This window comes from Camellia sinensis, chromosome 15 (assembly GCF_055761805.1).
Source record: "Camellia sinensis isolate YWXY chromosome 15, ASM5576180v1, whole genome shotgun sequence".
Lineage (NCBI taxonomy): Eukaryota > Viridiplantae > Streptophyta > Magnoliopsida > Ericales > Theaceae > Camellia > Camellia sinensis.
In genome coordinates, this window is record NC_138975.1 from 143,626,866 (window position 1) to 143,646,210 (window position 19,345).

Below are 19,345 nucleotides of genomic sequence, written 5' to 3' on the forward strand. Positions count from 1 at the left end.
GAGCGAGAGAGCGAGAGCGAGAGAGAGAGAGAGAGAGAGAGAAAGCAAATCTTCAATTCATATGCATAGTCCAAGAAAATTAACAACAATACCCTGCTTCACATTTTATCTATATATATACTTGTACGTGTACCTATGTACACAGATATATACAGTCAAGATACTGTTAGGGGAAAAAAATAAACCTAAATAAAACCTGTTAAAATATACAATAAGCAAACAAAGTAACCCACACTTAATATATTTGATGTAATTAAATATCATACCCAGTGCACAAGGTAGCAATACCCCACTTTTTTATGTAAATGAGATTATGAGATGGCAGTAGTGAAATATTTTAAAGAACACTACCTTAGGCCTCCTAGCTCCATTTCAGATTATCTAACTACAGCCTAGGCAATTCCAACAATGAATATGTATTTATCCCATGGAGGTCCAGAAAATCAGAGTTCAATGAGGGAAAAACTGGAATCCGGATTACCTAACTAGAACCTGAACAATGATGAGATGAAGTCCAACATGGGATATGTGCTTAGTCCACCATGGAATCCAAACTAATCGCATTAAAAGTGACACTGGCAAAGAATCACCAATTTCGTCGAATAATTATTGTAGGTAGCTAGAGCTTGAGTAAGAATCCAGATTCATAATAGAAGAGGACTGTGTATACTTTTGAAGCTTAGCACAGCACACAACAGCTGTTTAGCAACATCGACTAATTAAGTAAGAAGAAAAATTGGTCAAACTGTGAAACAAAAAAATTGCTAAAAAGCTAATATTAGAAACAATAGGAGAGAAATGGGCGCAATTTACCACTAGGCATAGACTTAGTTCTTATTCAACAAAGTTTGATTTAGTAGCTAATGATATTTCCATAACTCACCGCAACAACACCAAAAAAGAATCAAAATACATAACCCTATGGATGATTTTCCTTTAGCATACACATAAAAGAAAGAAAGAGTAAACAAATTGCACACCTTCAACACCCTGCTGCCACCCCAAGCCCCTCCTCCACCCTCCACCTCCACCTGCACCTGCACCTCCACCCCACCCCTTGCCACCTCTACACTACTACCACCAGCCCTTCTTCCCCTCCTCCTCCCACACCTATATCTACCACCCTTGGAAACATGGATATGGATACGGATACAGATATGGATACAGTTACAATACGGGTACAATACAATATGATACGATACGATACGATACTGACACGGTGATACGACCAAATCTAAAAATATAATATACAAGTACGGTTAGGATACGTTTGTAAAACAAAAATTTGAAAATTTATTAGTAGTGAAATATAAACTCAAGATTTTGAAAAGCTCCACTATAATTTTATGATGCAAAATACTAACTTGTAAGAATTAGGTATTAATTTAAGTTTTTCAATAGGTCTTGCAAATATTTCATTTTAATATCAAGTCTAATATATTTATATTACAATCATAGAATAATCCACAACTTGCCATTGTGCTTTTCCCTTTGGCACTAGTAAAAATGTCATATTCAAGTTTCCTTATTTATTCATTGATATTTAATTTACTATTGTTATATTCTTTTGCAAATCCTTATGTAGTTATAGGGAACATGCATGAAACAATAAGGAGACATCAATTTGACAAATTCTATTACTTCAACTCACTATGCTATGCAAGAAATGTTACAATTCAAATTTTGTAAAAGTAGTAATATGTGACTTGGATCGTCTAAAATGTACCGACTGTAAGGTAATTCCCGGAGAGAGTCTGACGTCTTAACATAGGATTTTGGTCCTGGATTTATACTTTAAAGGGCAACACCAAGCTAGGAAGGATAGTGGGCACCGTAAGACAACATGATGAGACCTAAAAGGGGATAAATTAGAAATATTTAAGAATAGAATGGTTGAAGAAGGTACTTGGGACTTGGAAGATGATGCTAACACTATGTGGAACTTGATGGCTAATCGTATGAGGAGAATCTCAAAGGAAGTCCTTGGAGAGTCAAAAGGAAGAGACCCAACTCTAAGAAAACTTGGTGGTGGAGGGATGAGGTCCAAGTGGTAGTAAAAACGAAAAAAGAGTGCTTTAAAAAATGGCAAAAAGATAGAACCAAGGAAAACCGTAAGTGTTATAGATTGACTAATAAGGAGGTCAAAAAAGTAGTGGAAGAGACTAAGTTGAAAGCCTATAATGACCTACACACTAGACTAGATAGTAAGGAGGGAGATAAGAGAATATATAAGCTTGCGAAGATAAGAGAGAGGAAAACAAGAAATTTTAATTAAGTTAAGTACATCAAGAGAGAAGACTCTAAGGTGTTGGTGAAGGATGAAGAGATTAAGGAGAGATGGAAGAACTGTTTCGAGAAGTTGTTAAATGAGGAATATGTAGAAAGGTTAAAAGGGGAGGAAATAGCCAGTAATAAGAAAAACCAAGACTACAAATTTTATCGCAGGATTAAGAACTTTGAAGTGAAGATTGCGCTTAAGAAGATGAAATCCAATAAGGCTTTAGGACCTGATGATATCCCTATTGAAACTTGGAAATGTTTAGGTAAGAAGAGGGTTGCTTGGTTGACTAGGTTATTTAACAAGAGTTTGTTGACTATGAAAATGCCAGAGGAGTGGAGAAAGAGTACTTTAGTGCCAATCTATAAAAATAAAATAAATGTCTAGAATTGTAACAACTATAGAGGAATCAAGTTGGTGTGTCATATAATGAAAGTGTGGGAGCGAGAATGATGGAACGTCGATTGTGAGATATAACAGAGGTGTTAGAGAATCAATTTGAATTTATGCCCGGTAGGTCAACAATGGAAACGATCTATCTTTTGAGAAGAGTAATAGAAAAGTGGAGAGAAAAAAATAATTCATATGGTTTTTATTGATCTTGAGAAAGCATATGATAGAGTGCATCGGGATATAATCTGATGGGTGTTAGAGAAGAAATGGGTAACAAAAGGCTATATTGATGTGATTAGAGACATGTATGAAGGTGTGGCGACCACTATTAGCTTGCCGGCTGGAGAAACAAGTGAATTTTTAATTACTGTGAGGTTACACTAAGGATCAACCTTAAGTCTATATTTTTTTGCTTTAGTTATGGATGAGTTAATGAGAAATATTTAAGATGATATGCCATGGTGTATGTTTTTTTGCAAATGATATTGTCTTAGTGGATGAGACTAGAGAAGGAGTTAACACTAAGTTGGAGACTTGGAGAGAAACACTTAAATCTAAAGGATTTAGGATAAGCAGAACAAAGACAGAGTATATGGAGCGTAATTTTAGTAATAATAACAATGGAAATAGAGGAAAATTTAAGATTGAGAACTAAGAACTACTTAAGAGTGAACTTTTTTAGTATTTAGGATCGATTATCACAACGGCTGGGGAGATTGGAGCAGCTATGGTCCATAGAATTAAAGCGGGGTGGCTTAAGTGGAAGAATGCGTTTGGGGTATTGTGCGATAAACAAGTACCCACTAGATTAAAAGGAAAGTTTTATAGAATGGTTATTAGATTAGCAATGTTGTATGGGATGAAATGTTAGGCAACTTAGAAACAACATGTAGATAACATGAGTGTTGCTGGGATGAGGATGATAAGGTGGATGTGTGGCAAGACTCGAAAAGACCGAGTTAGGAATGAGCAAATTCGTAAATGGGTAGGAATAGTACCAATAGAAGATAAGTTGAGAGATAATAGATTGAGATGGTTTGATTATATACAACGGAAACCAACAGAGGCAATAGTGAAGAGATATGATACAGTGAGTGTAGAGAGAAATGTTAGGGGAAGGGGCAGACTTAGATTGACGTGGAATAGTGTAGTAAATAGAGATATGAATCTCCTTAATTTGACTAACCATATGGCCTTTGATAGAATTGAGTGGGGAAGAATGATTCATGTAGCCGACCCTATTTGATGGGACTTAAACCTGGTTTGGTTTAGAGTAATATGTGACGGAGTATCCGATACTTCAAAATTAAGTATCAGATATTTTGAAATTAATGAAAAATTAATAAAGAAGTTTCTGATACTTTTACGAAGTATCCAATACGTATCTGCGAGTATCTGAGGAGTATCGGTATTCGATACAGATACGATAGGGATACGTTTCTCTTTTTGAAGTGTCTGTGCTTCATCACTGCCACCCTTTTCCCCTTCTCCCACCCCCTCTACCACCATTCTCCCCTGCTACATTGAAACCCGCCACTCTCATCAACATACCCCACTTCCTTTGCCACCATCCTCTCCCTTCCTTACCTCTCAATTGCCACCACTAGCCCCTCTGGTACCCTACTCCCCTCCCATACCCATACCTGCCACACTTATCGCCCTACCCAACCCCTCTACCACCATCATAAACCATCAGTAACAAAGATTCTTGCCTTCCCTTCCTATTCCCAATGGAGTTGGCAACAATGGCAACTTTGAATGTGTTGACAAGTGGTGGTTGTTGCCAACGGAGAACTAAGAGAGCCATAGAATAAGAGAGTGAAACAAGCAAGAAAACTAGACCATTAAGCAAACTAGAAAATAGAGGGAGGGGGGGAGGACCTACGAGTGAAGTTGGCAACAATGGCAACTTTGAATGTGTTCACAAGTGGTGGTTGTTCGTGCTAGTTGTTGCCAATAGAGAACTAAGAGTCCTAGAATAAGAGAGTGAAAGAGGCAAGAAAAACATAACGGACAATGAGAAATGTGGAGTCAACCGGAAATCAAATCGTGATCAAACCATGATGTCATAATTAGATTAAAAATTATAAATAAATAAAAAAATAGATATTTTCTCTTATATTAACTGTACAACGAAACAAAGCATAGTCTAAGGCTTTAATAAAACGTTTGGATTCTCTAAATTTTTTTCCTCTGCAATACTCTTGAAGTAGTCTAAAACAACGTTGTTTTGGTTAGTAAAATGATGTCGTTTTAGTCAATAAATATAAATAATAATAAAAAACAAAAATAAACAAAAAATGGATGCTTCTTGGAGGTGAACCCAACGCATCGAAGAGAGTGAGAAGACCATGTTACACATCGAAAAGAGAGAACAAGGAGAACGGAGAGAGAGATAGAGACAAGACCGTTGGGAGAGATGAAGGCCAAATGGACTCGACAAAGAAGAATGTTCCCGTTGGCAACTTTCTCAGCAAACAAACAACTAGCTAACTGTCTCTGTTATTACAAGTACAACATTTTGGTCTCACGGAGGTGAAATTAGTTCTCTCCTACTAGCCCCGTAACGAAATAAGAGTCAAATCTCATAACAAGTTATTCTTTTGTCAAACAATGGACAATGAGAACCACATGTTTCTTGTTTTAACCTCATATTGTGACTAACAAACTTTTGATGTTCATCTTATTATGAGGAAATTTTATTTTACCCTAAACTATATCTCGATGATCAATTTAACCAATGTACTTCTTATAATTTCAATTTTACACTTAAAAGTATTTAATTTTGGATCAATTGTACCCCTGCTATTAATTGTCATTTATAATCAAATGGAAGTTGCTGATGTGACACCAAAATATCGCTTGAAATTTTATTTTGCCCCCCAAACTATTTCAAAAATATCAATTAGACCCCCAATCTTCATATTGTCTAGGGGTCTAATTGATATTTTGGGAATAGTTTGGGGATAAAATGAAATCTCAAATGAAGACGGTAACAAGTGTTGTCTAATTATAGACGGCAGTTGACGGCAGGGTTGAAATTAATCCAAAATTAAATAGTTTAGGTGTAAAATTGAAATTGTAAGAAGTACATGGGTTAAATTGATCATCATGGTATAGTTTGGAGGGCAAAATGAAATTTTCTCTCTTATTATTGGAGGTGGAAAAAAAAAACAGAAAAAAACAAAGAGAGAAAGAGGAAAAGGATTAACATATTTGCAATCAATTTAAGTACTAAAAATGGGATTAACAAATCAAAAAAATAATATAGCTTTATTGCCTCATACTGTATTTATTTACTGATAAATAAATCAATTCAATACAATAATTGACACTCTTCAAGACCCAAAAAACAAAAATGCCTCACAAAACGACTAATAAGTTTATCACTTCAAAATTCATTGCCTCAGGTGAGCGAGAAAAAAGATGACGAGAAAGAACCAAAAATGATGTTGGAAACCGGTAATGAGAAGGCCACTCCAACATCCAGTGACGAAATCGGAGCAATAGCGCTATCCTATGCAGAGACGGTGACGGCAGCCATGGAGAAGACCACAACGGCGAAGGCCAGCATGTACGAAAGAGGAAGTGTTGGCCTACGACAAGGGCCAGTAGCAGAGAGGGTAAAGGATAGGTGGCCATAGTAGGGAAGGTGGGGAGGGAGGTGGAATAAGAGAAGGAAGAGAGATCTTTTTTCAATTTTTGGGCTTGGTCAAAACAAGATTTATTACAAAATGACATTGTTTTGCATTACTATAGATGGAGTAATCCTAAGGATCCAAACTCTTCAATCAAAATAAAATATAACAGCATCTGACATGACATCATATAAACCAAGTTCTATAACACCGAATTAGGGTTCAGAATATTGAGTCAAATAAAAATTCTCTCTACATTTGTGTTAACAAAAATATAAGAAGAAAAATAAGTTTCACAGTAAACCGAAAACTCATGTCTTAAAAGGAACTAACTTCTTTGCAATGCTTCATATTATATCCAATATATTATAACTTCAAAAGAAAGGCAACTAAAGATATATGTACATAAATGAAGCCCCAAAAAACAAAAATATATTTGACCAAAAAAAAAAAAAAATCACATAAAATTACAAAGAAACTATTTCCATCCTCAACAACAAACAAACAAACAACTGAGGTAATGGACAACAAAGAAAAACCAAAAATGGAACTCATAAATGCTGTATGAACTCACACCCTATAAACTGAATAAACAAAACCGATGAGAATGAATAATATAAATTTTGTCAAATACAAATTACATAAAGCCTTAGTTTATGTATGAGTTCGCTTCCGATTTAATTTCAAAAGGGATGAAACTTCAATTCAAATAACAAAGGATGCACAATTATAAAATAAGAGGAACAATTATGATCGTATGTCATTAGATGATAAAACGGGCGGGGGAAGAAGAAGAGAGGAATGGCTACCTAGATTGTGGCTTGTGGAGGTCATGGGCAAGTTTTGCCGAGTGTCGAGTTACGCTGCCAATTGGAAGAGAACAAGTTGTCTATGGTTGTCGCTCAGTTGGAGTGAACATAGATGAGAGATCTCCAAGAGAGAGAATCGCAAATGATTTGAGCCCTAATTTAAAAGGGGAAATTCTTTGTGTACTATATGGCGGCTATTATATTTGTGGTATTGATTATGATTAATTGTAATGTTACTTATAAGTTGTGACTCCATTATGATTTCAGGTGATTTTTATTTTAAGGATAAATTACACTTTAAACCCCTACACTTTGCACAACCCTGCACTTTTGGTCAAGTGTCAATGTCCCCCTTTGTTACTCCACATCATATAAGTCTTTAACAGAAGTCAGTCATGTGACAAACATATGACTATGAAATAAGGGCAATGGAGAAAAATCACCGTCATTTTTTGCCTATACACCCTCATTTACATCCTAATTTGATGTTAATTTTGGAACGAAGTGTGTATTCGCAGGAAATGGGAATGATTTTCCCCTTTTGTCCCCATTTCATAGTCACATAACTACCACATGATTGGCTAACATAAAGAGGATATTGACACATGACCAGAAGTGCAGGGGGTTGACTACCACGATTTCATGCGTATGAACTAAAGTGGGACAACCATAGACAACTTGTTCTCTTGCACTTGGCAGCATAACTTGACACTCGGTAGAACCCCAACCACGACCTCCACGAGCCACAATCCAAGTAGCCACTCTTCTCTTCTTCCTCTCCCCCCACCCATTATTTCATTTGATGAGATACTATCATAATTGTCCCTCTTATTTTATGATTGTGCATCCTTTGTTATTTGAACTGAGGTTTGAAGGTTTCATTCCCACTGAAAATTAATCGAAAGAGAACTCATATACAAACTAAGGCTTTATGGGAGTGTTTGGCAAAGGATTTTTTTTAGCTTTTTGGACTAAAATCCACAAAAAGATAAAATATTCTTAAATAGTCAATAAGATAAAATATCACATCAAATCCATAATCATTTCATTTTTTCTTTCATAAACATCACATCCAATTACAAAAAAAATTCAACTCTCTTCCCAAACACAAATATTTTAGTCTATTAAAATAGACTACTAAAATAACTAACTTTCCAAATGAGGCCTGTGTAATTCGTATGTGGTAAAATTTATGTGATCCATTCTCATATGTTTCGTTTATTCATTTTATAAGGTGTGAGTTAGTAATGCATTTACTAGTTCCATTATAGTTTTTCTTTGTTGTCCATTAATAGGTTACGGTTGGTCAAACTAATATCAATGTTATTAATCCGGCACACAATTTTAACTAAACAACTCCACAATTATTCCTCAATCCACCATCAAAATATCACTAATAAATGAGTGCACCCAACTAATAATTAAAATATCTATTACATCAACCAAGTTCACTATCAATTTTTTGTTATCCGAATATCCCATAAGTCGTACGCTTTAAATTATCCTAATTTTTCATATGCTAACTTGTCACTCTTAAATTTAATGAATTAATACAACTAAATCTTTAAAGTACAAATTAGTCAATCACTTCATAGACCAAGTTCAAACAACTGATTTTAATTACTACCGAATCCAAAATCTAAATGACATAATTCTCCTCATGATTTGTTTTGCACTATATATGTTATCCCCCTAGGAAATTACTCGGCCAATAGGGGAAACAGAGGAGAAGGTCTCTTAGTAGAACATCATACTCCAATGAGGAATTGTCATCATGTCCTACCTAGTAGATCCCACTCACCAGATAAAATAAGACCACAACCACAACACTAAATACAAATGTTGTACATCTACATAAGCAACTAGCTTCTACCATTCTTCTACTTATCAAACATCAATAATCCAGGTTCAACAATTTACCAAAATCTCACTGATGAGCAAGCTCCCAAATCAAAGATATACCGGGTCGTTGCTTAAAAACCAAATCATGTTGCCCAAATATTTTCTTTGTATCAATATCCCTATATAATGCAAACACATAATATATATGACCATAACCTCAAAATCAAATATAACTCAACCATAACCCCTAAACACCCGCAAGTGTCAATTCATGGGAAAACTGAGAACAGAAGAACAAAAAAACAGAGCGATTGTCAATTTAGGGGAAGCAAATCAGCGACAGATTTGCATAGATTGACAATATTTTGAATCAAAATATTCGAATCGTTACAAACAAGATCTAAGCTCTACATTTTCATACACATGCACCGAGAAAGGGGAACAAAATATCAAAAAAATGTCAGAATATATTAGATTAGACATACAGAGATACCTGTGAAAAGTACGGTGGTGAATGAGGGAGCCGGTGGTGGTTCAGATTGATGGCAGTGACGGATCGGCCCGCGCTGGTGGATGACGACAGCTGTGACGGCGGTGTATATAGAGAGAGGAGGGGATACCAGTGAGAGCTACGGTGGTGGACGGCGTTGGTGGTGCTGGTTGACGGCGGTGGGAATGGGCTAGCCGTAGAGGATGAATTCAGTCGTAACGGCGGTGTACGGGAGGACGGCTGTGAGTCGAGGAGGAGGAGGAGGAGGAGGAGGAGGAGCGTTTTTATTTTAGGTAAAATAAGCGTGAATTTGGTTGGTGGAGATTTCAAAACGGTTTGGGTGTTGTATTTGATTAGAATTTTTAAAAATTTATTTCTAAAATTACGTTTTGCTATTGATCCTCCAAATTTTACGTAATACTGAGCCTGTTTCGTTTTTGGCTTTGCATTGCTTATTCATTTCATTCAAGAATCGTATGGTCATACATAGTGCATCATTATGGATTCTTTATAAAATTAAATTTGTATGAACTTGTCAAATTTCACGCGATTCGGAGCCTGGTCTATTTTTGGCTTTTGCATGGTCATGCATGCTGCATCATCACGATTCCTAAAATCATGTCTTCTACTCACTTGTCAAATTTTACATGATTTTGAGCCCGGCTCATTTTTGGCTTTCGCATTGCCTATCCATTTGATCCAAAAATTGTATGGCCATGTATGCTGCATCATCATGGATCCTATCTAAAATCACATTTTCTACTGACCTACCAAATTTCACACGATTCCGAGTCCGATCCATTTTTGGCTATCGCATTGCCTGTCCATTTGATACAAAAATCGTATGGTCATCTATGCTGTATCATCATGCATCCTTCCTAAAATCACGTTTTCTATTGACCCGCCAAATTTCTTGCGATTCGTTCCTGGACCATTTTTGGCTTTTGTATTGCCTATCCATTTGATCCAAGGATCATATGGCCATGCATACTACATTATTACGGATCCTTCTTAAAACCACGTTTTTGACTGACCCGTCAAATTTCACACGATTCAGAGCCTGACCCATTTTTGGCTTTCGCATTGCCTGTTCATTTGATCCAAGAAACGTATGGCCATGTATGCTGCATCATCATGGATCCTTTCTAAAATCACATTTTCTACTGACCAGCCAAATTTCACGCGATTCCGAGCTCAGCCCGTTTTTGGCTTTCGCATTACTTGTCCATTCAATCCAAGAATCGTATGGCCATGCATGCTGTATCATCATGGATCCTTCAAAAAATAACGTTTTCTATTGAGCCGCCAAATTTCACGAGATTCTGAGCCCAGCCCGTTTTTAGCTTTCACATTGCTTGTCCATTTGATCCAAGAATCGTATGGCCGTGCATGTTGCATCATCATGGATCCTTCCTAAAATCACATTTTTTATTAACTCCACATTTCGCGTGATTCCGAGCCCAACTCGTTTTCGGCTCTAGAATTGCATAGTCATTTGATGTAAGAATCGTATGGCCATGCATGCTGCATCATCATGGACCTTTCTTAAAATCACGTTTTCTACTAACCCGCCAAATTTCACGCGATTCCAAGCCTAGCCCGATTTTGGCTTTTGAATTGCCTGTCCATTTGATCCAAGAATATCGTATGGCCATGTATGCTGTATCATCATGGATCCTTTCTAGAATCACGTTTTCTACTAACCCGCCAAATTTCAAGGGATTCCGAGCCCAGCCTATTTTTGGCTTTCGCATTGCCTGTCTATTTGATCCAAGAATTAAATAGCCATGCATGCTGCATTATCATGGATCCTTACGTAATTCGCATTTTCTACAAACTCGCCAAAATTTCTCGTGATTTCGAGCCCAGCCCGTTTTTGGTTTTGCATTGCCTGTCAATTTGATCCAAGAATCGTATGGCCATGCATGCTGCATCATCATGGATCCTTCCTAAAATCGCGTTTTATACTGACCCGCCAAATTTCACGCAATACCGAGCCTGACCCATTTTTGGTTTCGCATTGCCTAACCATTTGATCCAAGAATCATTTGGCCATGCATGCTACATCATCATGGATCATTCCAAAAATCATGTTTTCTACTGACCCGCCAAATTTCATGCGATTCCGAGCTTGGCCTGTTTTTGACTTTTGCATTGCCTATCTATTTGATCCAAGAATTGTATGGCCATGCGTGCTGCATCATCACAGATCTTTCCTAAAATCACGTTTTGTATTGACCCGCCAAACTTCACGCGATTCAGATCCCAGTCCGTTTTTGGCTTTCACATTGTTTGTCCATTTGATCCAAGATTCGTATAGCCATGCATGCCGTATCATTATGGATCCTTCCTACAATCACATTTTCTACTGACTTGCCAAATTTTAGGTGATTCGGAGCCCGGCTCATTTTTGGCTTTCGCATTGCCTGTCCATTTGATCCAAGAATTGTATGGCAATGCATGCTGCATCATCATGGATCCTTCATAATATCACGTTTTCTACCGGCTCGCCAAATTTCAAGCAATTTTGAGCTGGGCCCATTTTTGGCTTTCACTTTGCCTGTCTATTTGATCCAAGAATCGTACGGCCATGCACGTTGCATCATCATGGATCCTTTCTAAAATCACGTTTTCTTCTGACCAGCCAAATTTCATGTGATTCCGAGCCTGGCCCAATTTTGGCTTTCGCAATGCCTATCTATTTGATCCAAGAATCGTATGGTCATGCATACTGCATCATCACAGATCCTTCCTAAAATAAGGTTTTGTACTGACTCACCAAATTTCACGCGATTTCGAGCCCAACTTGTTTTTGGCTTTCGCATTGCATGTCCATTTGATCCAAGAACCATATGGCCATGCATGTTGCATCATCATGGATCCTTCCTAAAACATGTGTTCTACTAACCCGCCAAATTTCATGTTGTACAGAGCCCGGCTAGTTTTTGGCTTTCGAATTGCCTGTCCATTTGATCCAAGAATCATATGGCCACGCATGCTGCATCATCCTGGATTCTTCCTAACATCACATTTTCTATTGACTCGCCAAATTTCATGCGATTTCGAGCTTGGCCCAATTTTGGCTTTCGTATTGCCTGTCCATTTGATCCAAGAATCGTATGGCCATGTATACTGCATTATCATGGATCCTTTCTAAAATCACGTTATCTACTAACTTGCCAAATTTCACCCAATTCCGAGCCCGACCCATTTTTGTCTTTTGCATTGCCCGTCTATTTGATCAAAGAATCGTATAGCCATGCATGTTGCATCATCATGGTTCTTTCATAAAATCACGTTTTCTACTGACTTGCCAAATTTCACGCGATTCGGAACCCGACCTATTTTTGGCTTTCGCATTGCCTTTTGATTTGATCCAAGAACCAAATGGCCATGCATGCTGTATCATCATGGATCTTTCTTAAAATCACGTTTTCTATTGATCCGCCAAGTTTCACGTGATTCCGAGCTCTTCCCGTTTTTGGCTTTCACATTGCATGCCTTTCTTTTTGAAAAATCGCGTTTATGCCAGAAAAAGCGTGTTTATACCGAAACAAAGTGAAGTACGGCTCAACGAAAAAAACACGTTTATGCTAAAATCTTAGAAATTTACCTTTCCATGCCATCCAAGGTGGCTATCCAATCTTTGAGCTTCTCAGCAAGAAATATCTCCATTTTTAGGTGAAACAACAACAAAAATGAGGTTTTGTCAAAGAAATAGTGAAGGAAGACTTTTGTAGAGGATAAGGTTGTGTGAGTAGATGCCAGCTTTCAGCCAGCTGATGAGCCACCACACTTGGCCAGTCGGCCACTCCTCCTGGCTGGCGGTCCCTTTTAGTGGCCAGTCGTCCCCTTTTGTTGGCCTAGCAGTTCGGTAGTCTGGTTTTGTTCCAGTCTTTGTGCTTTGAGGTCTTGTTTTGAATCTTTTGTTTTTAGCAAGTATAATAGCTGTGTTTAGGTTGTTTTTACTTTGTTTTCCGCTTATCGAGTTGTATTTTGTATTTTGGTCGTTAGTCGGCTCATTATTCGATTAAGAACATCATTCCAATACAAGAATTTTCAGTTTTAAATACCATTCTATTTCTATTCTATGCAAGTGTGGTGCTCATGATACAAAACAAAGCTCTTTTTATAAAATTACAGGGTTTTCCCCCGATCATAGTTTTTACAAAAGAGGGAATACAAGTGTTTCCAAAAACAAAAAGTAAAGACCTATCTGAAGCTATACAAGTGCTAAGCTACCAAAACAAAATAAAATAAGTAAAAGAGTTCAAAAATCTGCGCCAATCGTATCAAGCTCAAGAGGCCCTCTTCGTCCTCTTCCTCGAAGGAGACTCAGGGGCACTGTCTCCGTCGGCGCCGCTATCATCAGAAGAGTGGGACACCGAGCTAGAGTTAGTATCGCCATCTCCACTCCCTGACTTAGAGCCAGTCTCGGCATCCTCCTCGCTTCCTGACCTCGGGTCAGAATCATCATCCTCGCTTTCAGACGACTTAGAGTGTCAGCTCACTATCTCCTTGGTGCTGCTGGTCTCAACATCATCTCCACTCAAAATCGGTTCCGAGGAGGAGGAGGTCTCCTTTGTCTGGGACACGCTGCTTCTACCCTGAGCACCTCTACCTCGACGCTTATCTCAGCTACGTACTGGGGCCTACCTACCTTTTCTCCTTGCCGCTAGAGGAGGTGCTGCTGCTGCTGCTGTTGCGGGTGCTGTTGATGCCCTCGGTGCAGGTGGGATCTAAAAAACAAGCATTACAGTATCAAATGTAGTATGAGTATGATACAGAAGATAGATTCAGCATAAGTATAGTGTGTCAGTGCAGTGTATCAATGCAGGGTAAGGCAATATTAGAATGCATGTCAGTATACAGTGTATCAGTATGCACAAGTCGCAGCATGTTGGCCAAGGCTGTGGTCTGTGCTGTTGTATACTGGCTAAGGTTGTGGCTTATGCTCCAGCATGGTGGCCAAGGCTGCGGCCTGTGCAGCTGGCAAAGGCTGCGGCCTGTGTTGCTGGCCAAGGCTGTGGCTTGTGCTGCAGCACACTGGCCAAGGTTGCGGCATGCTAGGCAAGGCTATGGTCTGCGCTATAGCATTCTAAACAAGGCTGTGGCATGCTGGCCAAGGTTGCGGCTTGTGCATCAGTATTCTGGCCAAGGTCGCAGCCTGTGCGGTAGTATGCTAGCCAAGGCTGTGGCCTCTGTTGCGGCCGGTGCTGCTAGCCAAGGTTGTGGCCTGTGCTGCAGCATGTTGGCCAAGGCTGCGGCCTGTGCTGTTGGCCAAGGTTACGACATACAGGGCAAGGCTACGGCCTGTGCTACAGCATGTTGACCAAGGCTGCAGCATGCTGAGCAAGGCTGCGACTTGTGCTGCCGACAAAGGCTGCGGCCTGTGCTGCAACATGCTGGCCAAGGCTGCAGCCTGTGCTGCAACATACTGGGCAAGGCTGCGGCTTGTGTTGCTGGCAAGACTATAGCTCATGCTGCAGCATGCTGGCCAAGGCTGCGCCCTGTGCTACTGTCTGCTGGCCAAGGTTGCGGCCTGTGCTGCTAGCCAATGTTGCGCCCCATGTTGCAGCATGCTGGCTAAGACTGGGGCATACTGGCCAAGGTTGCGGCCTGTGCTATTAGCCAAGGTAGTGGCCTGTGCTGCAGTATGCTGGCCAAGGCAGTAGCCTGTGCAGCTGGCTAAGGCTACGGCCTGTGCTGCTGGCGAAGGTAGCAGCATGTGCAGCTGGCCAAGGCTACGGCCTGTGCTGCTGGCCAAGGCTACAGCATGCTGGCTAAGGCTGCAGTTTGTGTTGTTGGCTAAGGCTACACCCTATGCTCCAGTATGCTGGCCAAGGCTGCAGCCTGTGCAGCTAGCCAAGGTTGCGGCTTGTGCTGCACCATGCTGGCTAAGGCTACGGCCTATGCTGCAGCATGCTGGCTAAGGCTGCGGCCTATGCTGCTGGGCAAGGTTGCGGCCTGTGCTGCAGCATGATTGCCAAGGCTGTGGCCTGTGCTGTGACCTACTGGCCAAGGTAGCGGCTTGTGTTGCAGCATGCTGGCCAAGGCTACGGCATGCTGGGTAAAGCTACGGCCTATGCTGCAACATACTAGCCAAGGTTGCGGCATGCTGGCTAAGGCTGCGGTCTGTGTTGCAGTATGCTGGCCAAGGCTGGGGCATGTTGGCCAAGGCTAGGGCCTGTGCTGTAGCATACTAAGGATGTCCTCCTTACACCTCCAGAATCTTACCTCCAGAACTCTATTATTGAGGAAACAGTCCTCTATAATAATACAGAAGATATCCAATGGATGAATGATCCATGGGAAATCAAAAGACGGTATCTCACCACTCAACATGCTCCACCGTATTTTGATCAATACTAATATATTTTTGAGCAAATCCTTACAGAAACTACTTCAGTGGAATTTAAGCATACGTTGGCTGAACCTAACCGTACTGCTAGCCCTATTAATTACAGCAAAGCGACTATCTAGAAAATTTTGCCCATGCAGGCTTGGGGTATGCATCCCGATGTTACCAGATCCTCGGAGATTCGCAATAAAAAATCTCGTTACAGTTATTGGGATTATATTGATGCTTTTTCCCAAGCATTTTATTATATGAATCCCTCACGGAACCATTCATGGTTCATTCGTGTTATTCCTGACGTCCTCAAAAACGATCTCCCAAACTAGTTTCTCATTTGGTGGGATAAGTTTGGTTTACAGATTGATGCTATTCCAGAACCTATTCGTCTTGCCTTTAACGAATGACAAGTTGCTTACAGTCATATTCCAATATATAAGGATATTTCAATGTCCAAGTCTACAGCTCATTTTGTCATACGATTTGGAATTCCATGGATTTGGAAATGGGATTTCCAGTGTGACTTCCAGAATAAAATTCTACATTTAAAAAGAGCTTTCTTTACCAAATGGTGGTCTAAGGGACTCGACACTCCCCAACAGCAGAAGGACATTTTATAGAAAATTAGAGCCCACACTTAGGCTTGCTGGGATGCCTCTCCAAAATTACTCCCAGCCACTCCAGTTCAGAATCCTTTTGTCCAAATTCAAAATGAATTAAGACAAAAATATCCAGACCTATCAGAGCAAGAATTAATCATTAAAAGTATGGATTTTATGAATGAACAATTCTTGCAATCCCTTTCCAGAGATGACACCAGCATGAAGTCTGGTTCCAGTAGTCATGGTGGTCCAGAAGATGAGCATTTTGATCCTCTTTTGGATGAAAATGAATTTACAGTATTAGCGGGAGAATCCCAAGAACCAGAAGAGCCAAACATGGGTGATTTTTGGGATTCTTTGACTGGCTTAATTGCTGAAAAGATGAGCCAGGAAAAGGAAAAAGAAAAGAAGAATGATTTAATTCTTTGTCCTCTACTCCAGCAAACTTTTCAGTAGCATAAGACGACAAATTTACTTTCAGCAAAAGCTTAATCCTTTGTCTGTCACCTTTACAGCTGGCCAACTAGCTGTCTCTTACCGACACTTGAAGATAAGGAGAATCTCGAGGAGATAAGGACGATCTACTCCAAACCAACCAGGGCACGCCACTTGTCTTCCTCATCCTTATCTAATTACCTTTTATTATCTATATAAGGGATGTCTCACTCTTGTTGAAGGCACGACTTGTAAGAATCATATTTTCAGTTTAAAAGTGTGCGTTATACTCTCTCTCTCTCTCTCTCTCTCTCAGTTTGTACTCCTCATCTCATTTTGAAGTATAATAGAAGTTTGAAGTACTGATTGTAAGTATTTTCTTTCGTCTTTTTCAATGTATGAGTTCTGTTGATACACTTATTATTTTGCATGAAATTTTAGATTTTCATATTCAAAGAAAAAATAATTATCTAAATTTTCGTACTATTTTCCCTAATGACCCTTGGGGTCTCCAACATTAGAATACAGTAATAAACAGATTGAAAAAATCCAATCTTAGGTACAGGAACAGATAGTTGCGTGGGCTGCTGCCGGAAGACATCCACCTTCTCTACAGTAAAATCATGAGACCATATATGGCATGATTAAGATAAAATAAAATAAAATAAAACTATGGTAAGTAGTATTCTTGGGTTTGTGCTGTTTAAGGGTAGAATAGTGTGAGGTTAAATGGGACGTCACCCAAGTCGCGTAGAGTTAGACCACTAGCAGTGATTGCAGTTAGGTCATTTGATCTCGTAAGTCGTTGACAGATGTGCTTAGCTGAACCCAGTGTCAAACACCTTAATATGGTATCGAAGCCAAGTTTAATATTGAGCATAGTTTGTTTTATTTAATTTTAATTATACATATATGGTCACATACATCCATACATGAGTACTATACCTTCAGAAGAAGTAGCCAATACAGTATCAAATACAGTAGCTTCTACATCGGAAGCCAGAGAGCTTGTAGCTTACCAGGATGTTAAGGAAGCCCTTGATAAGTGGACTATTCCTAAGGTCAAACCAGATACTATCTACAAGATAGGAACGTTTGATTTTTCCAGTAGAAAAATAATCAAAACTTTTGAACATGCAGTATCTATCTAGAGTGATGATGAGATCATGTATCTCCTCCATATTCAGGATCTTTATCCTTTTCTACAGAGATACAAGTATGTCCATATAGGACTTGTCCAGATAGCTTTCAAACCTTTGACTCTCTTCGGTCAAAATACCAGCATCCATTGTATCCTTCTAGATGGTAGATGCGTCGATTGGAGAGCATCACTTATGGGAGCTATAGAAACTAGCCTCTCACATGGTCCAGTATATTTCAATATATATCCCAACCTGAGCATAGCACTTACAGATGCTAATTTGTCTAAAGTCTTAGCACTCAGAGTGTTATCCAATGGTTATGAGTATTTTCCTGGATCACCACCTTTTACGGTAATTTCCAGAATTTATCTGAAGGTTTTAACAAACCTTAATCCATAAACAAAGTGATCTAAGACATACTGTCCTGAAAGATACCAACCTATTCAGTAGTCAGGTTGCAGTGCCAAAAATGATACCTTGGCAAGAAATTAAGTTTCCAGATAGATGGTAGATAAATCAAGCTGTTCCAGCCAAGCCACTCATCCAACAAACATTGGATGAAGTTATCCAGACACAAGGAGGAAATGTTTACCTTACCTTCAAGAGAACACAAAGATCTCTATCCCGAAGTATGTCTAGTACCAGTTACAGAACTGCTCCATCCTATAGAGTAGATCTGTTTGAGTCGTCCAGACAGTCTTTATCTGAACCAGCTGAATCGGTTTACAAGGAATGTCTTCAAGACCAACTTCCAGACCTCCTAGTGATACACAACCTGAACCTACAGATCCTATAGTTCAAGGAGTTCAATTTTCAGAAAACCAAATACCACATGGTATTTATGAATCCAGAAGGCCTTTTAGCCCTACAGCCAGTGATATGAATTTTGAAATTTAATGGATTTTACACCAGGAAGTAAACTCAGAAAAGCCTTAAATGAGGATCTACAGAAAGAAAAATACAGAACATTTAGAGAATGGCATTTTAGTTCTCACACCTCTTTCCAGTTAGAACAATACAAAACCTAGTATTATGTTCATTTAGAACAACATCAGAAAATACAGTCTTTTCCTTGGTGGTATGTTGAAAATATCACACCTACAGAAGCTCAAATCAATGTCATTGAAAATATACAGAAGACATGGGTAACAACCGATGGTCAAAGTATCATTTCTGTCCATCCACCAACCCAACCTCTGGAGTTACAACCATTAAGTAATAGCACTAAACCTTTAGCGATTGCTGCTTACATGGAAATTCCCCACAAATCACAGAATAGGGATCCTATTCTTATCCAAGATATGGTACCCATATTCAAACAACATAATTATACAAATCTGTTTTGCCAAACAACTGGCAAA

At 39.2% G+C, this 19,345-nt stretch overlaps 1 protein-coding gene across 2 annotated transcripts in view; it reads right to left on the reverse strand.

Annotated features, from left to right (window-relative positions):
• LOC145788624 (geranylgeranyl transferase type-2 subunit beta 1-like) overlaps positions 1 to 9,928 on the reverse strand; it is a 51,199-nt gene extending 41,271 nt beyond the window's left edge. The window contains exon 1 of one of the 2 annotated variants that reach the window (XM_082909462.1): positions 9,454 to 9,928. The gene's annotated coding sequence lies outside the window, so the exon portion shown is untranslated. The remainder of the gene's footprint in view (positions 1 to 9,453) is intronic. The other variant, XM_082909461.1, reaches the window with a different exon arrangement.
• Positions 9,929 to 19,345: the final 9,417 nt, after the last annotated feature.